Here is a 4061-nt window from a genome sequence, read left to right on the forward strand (position 1 = left end):
AATATTGTGATAAAGAGTCAAAAAAGAGTAATGAACATAAGACTAAGATGATTTCAAATATTTTCAAAGTACATAATCATACAGTGACGTCATCGATATCTAGACAATGGACAGTTTATTATTGTGAATCTAACACATAACTGCAAGAAGGTAGAAGACTTAATAAAAATTATCGAAGAATTACAAAAGAAGAACAAAGAGAAACCATGTATTTTAGATTTTGGAAGACTCAAATAGTATTTAAACGAATGCCTTGAAACCAAAACTAAGTATAACCATAATAAGAATTGCAAAACGTTTTTACTTGTTGTTTTTTAATGATAATCATTTGCATGAATGATTTCCAAAGATTATTTGATGTGACAATGAAGGTAGTTGTTTTAGTTTTAAGATGTTCATTAAAATAGTTATGTTGCATGTATAGCTATTTCTATTTTACCTTACTCTGGATATCTGGTGGTAATATTTATTAGAATGTTATTGAAAGAGTGTTATCTTATATCAACTGTTCACATACTAAGAGTTCAAGTCTTTTACATATTCTGTTATTGGCGTGATAGGCATATTCATGTATTGTCTCCACACAGTTTTCATAAGCATGGTTTGGCTTGCCCAGGTTCCAATTTAGTGAGTCAGCAAGTCATGTCAATTTTCTTGTCTATTTCTAATCACCATTGAATCGTCTTACACCAATCCAACAATTATTTATTTTTCATTCTGCAATAAAAGTGCATCAGCTCATACAACTCGTACTGTTTGCAGCAATTTACAATTCTGGTTTATATAAGGAAGCTACAAGTAATAGTTTTTTCTGTCAAATTGCTAAAGAAATTAAGCTCGATATGTTCAAATTTTTTACATTCACATCAGCATTATTATTATCACCAACACATCATGGTAATAGTTATCTTTACTTTACAACTGTAAAGGTATAGAAATTTAAACGCTATGAATAGTGGAAAAACTAATTCAACAAATGTCTCTTAACATCTCAACATCTCAACATCTCAATTTATCTTTGTAAATCCACCATTGAATTTCCCTCTGAAAATTTTTATATTTGACAATACCCTAACAAGACAATCTACTTTTCAACTATATGGCATTATCATCAACGACACTCTGTCATGTTTGGACCACATCTCGTTTAATTCAAATGAAATATTATCTAGCTTACCTTTATTTTGTAACATTCGTCATCTTATGAACTTTTATATTGACAAACTATATTTCTATAATTGTATCCATTCCTATTTTATTTATGGCGTGCATGTGTTCTATTTTACAACACAGATAAAATAACTAACCCCCTAATTATGTTACAAAAAAGCGTTGCAACTTATATAGTAAGACCTAAACATACTCCATAGAAACCATTGCTTACCACTTACCAACTTAATAACAAACACTACTGGTGTTCTTCCCTTACCTAAGTATATAACAGTGCTCTAACTGTCCCATTGTTTGTTTAATACTCTACAATACCTGCCAAAAATATCCCAGCTATAACTTTTAAACCATAAACCATGATTACAAAACCATGACCAGATTTAAATTATCTAGTGCCATAAACCACAACAAACTCAATAGCAACCCGCTAAATTCATTTAATAGCCTCAGCTCTCATTGAAAAGATTAGAAGAAATTAAGTGAAGTGAGATTACAATAAAGGTTTTGATAAGAACCATTAAGTTTATTACCAACTTGAGCCAGCTGCTGAAATTTACCCGCTATCTCTAAAAACCTTCATTTGTATTATTCTGACCCAGTTGCAACTGATCAGTTATTTCTACAAGTTGCTTTTTTACCTGAACATTTACTTGAGAGACAGCTTTAATAGACCTTATCACCTTAGTAAAGTTACAAATATATACTTGATCAACTGCTTCTAAATTTATTTTTGGTTTTTCGAAGTTCTTGACTCTATTATTGCATAGGAGATATGATAACACAAAAAGCAGAAAAGGCACTTGGGTCATTTGTACCTCAAACACCTTGCATAATTGAAGCAGTATATCTATGATAAGACGTTTCGTAAGTAAGGAATTTCATATGTAGAGTCTTTCATAAGTAGAGGTTCCACTGTATTATGTAAATGCAAGTATTCGGCTTAGTAAACTTTTAATCATTGTAAACTGAAGTCAGATAGTCTAACAGCGGCGCAGTTATATTTTATACAAGACTAGATATCATTTTTCAATCATATCATTTGTAGGCTCTTTGACTTTCATGATGGCTAAATATGACTTCATATGATTTACGAATAGGTTTAAAAGAGTAATATAATTAATATTCAGTCAAACAAATTTGATTGTAAGACTGCTTGAATAGAATGTTTCCAAGTAGTTGTTCATTACAGGAGTTGTCTACTCTTCATGGTTGTCTATCTTTCATTGTTTTTAAATATTTAGCATCTAAAAAAACTTCTTTTCTTATAAGCGAAATATTTTGAGTATATACATGTAGAATATAATATAGTGTTCAATATAGAATGCACTAAATATAGCTTTTTGTGAGATTTTTCTTTTATATATAAGAACACAAGTTAAACTGAGCAATCGGTTAAACTGGCCAAACTATCGCCTTTATTAGTCCATCTTAACAAGAGTCAAAATAAGGAAAGGAAATTACAAGGAAAATATGAAAAAATTGCAAGGGAATGTAGAAGAAAATTTTGTTATCAAACTTTTGCTTCTTGCAAAAATAATAAGAGTTCATTGAAATTTTAACGAATAAGCAACTGCATGCATAGAGCATCTCGCAAAGTTGACACATGAATTTGACCAAGCAAAGCAAAAGGTACAAAAACTAACTTCATTGAGAAAGTAGAACTTCAAATCTATAGCTGGCTTTTGTATGCTCTTGTATTTAATTTTCACATGTGATCTGTCTATACGTTTACTCGCAATCATCCTTATAGACACTTGAAGTAGACCTCACAAATTAGCATCACATTGTTTCTACGCCTTGTTGATTACTATCATCACGTGCTTGATTATTGTAGATCAATAATGGTGTAAGAGAGGCTACAGCTGAAAATACACCAACATGAATCACATGTTGGTTAAATATAAATGAAATGATAGAGCTGTATAACTGGTGTATTCATTCTATCAATCAAGTAAGTTATGTTGATATACAAACCATTTTCTACACTGTTTGACTCTAACTTGTAATATAAGTATTTCAGAGAAAAAGTTAAAAACTTGTTTTTTCAGTTTACATAAGAAGTTTGATATTAAAAATATCGTGTATAAAGTATATTTTATGTAAAAGGATCATACAAACCCAAATGCGAGACACTTAATTGAAGTAGAGGTCTATCTGTATCAAATCATAGAGTTTATACCAATATAAAGTTACACATAAGTGATTGATCACTACTCGAGTTGAATGCTACTAGAATACCAAATAAAATCAAGAGTTGTCTGCTCTTTTGAACATTAGGTAAAAATGCTTCAAGGTATTCTGACAAGTGGCCACAAGTAACATTTGCTAAGAGGTATCACTGTTTTTTTATTAGCATTATTCATCATCTCTGTCTTTGGTGCTATCTATAATTTATATTTTGTATCAACAAGAACTCATCAGATTGTGGGAGTTTGTCACACGCGCTCATGCAAGAACCAAATCAAGGAAGATCATTTTGCAATTTCCATCTCCATTTAATTGCTGCCTCAGAAGAAGTAGAAGCAGACTGAAACTTAGTGCCATAGTTTCTGTTGATATCATGTGTTACATCATATCCTGTCGGAATCGAATTTGGAAAAAACATGTGAGTAATGGTCGCATCTAAAAACTTGAGGCTAACATAGTCCTGTAGTGAGGCTGAAATTGGCAAACTATAGCTTTCTTTTACGACATCAACATCTTTCATGCAGCGTCGAATGGTTAATCTCGCTAGCTGCTGCAAGCTCTTTGGCTGTTGTTTTATTTTGAAAACAAGTTCATCAAACATTTCATCTTTCAGTCGTTTGTCAGCCACACAATGTTGATGATAGCAAAATACTCCCATCTCTATCATAGCAAATGCAATAGGAAGTAGATTTTGGCTAAAAGAA

This window comes from Watersipora subatra, chromosome 6 (genome assembly GCF_963576615.1).
Source record: "Watersipora subatra chromosome 6, tzWatSuba1.1, whole genome shotgun sequence".
NCBI classification, from domain to species: domain Eukaryota; kingdom Metazoa; phylum Bryozoa; class Gymnolaemata; order Cheilostomatida; family Watersiporidae; genus Watersipora; species Watersipora subatra.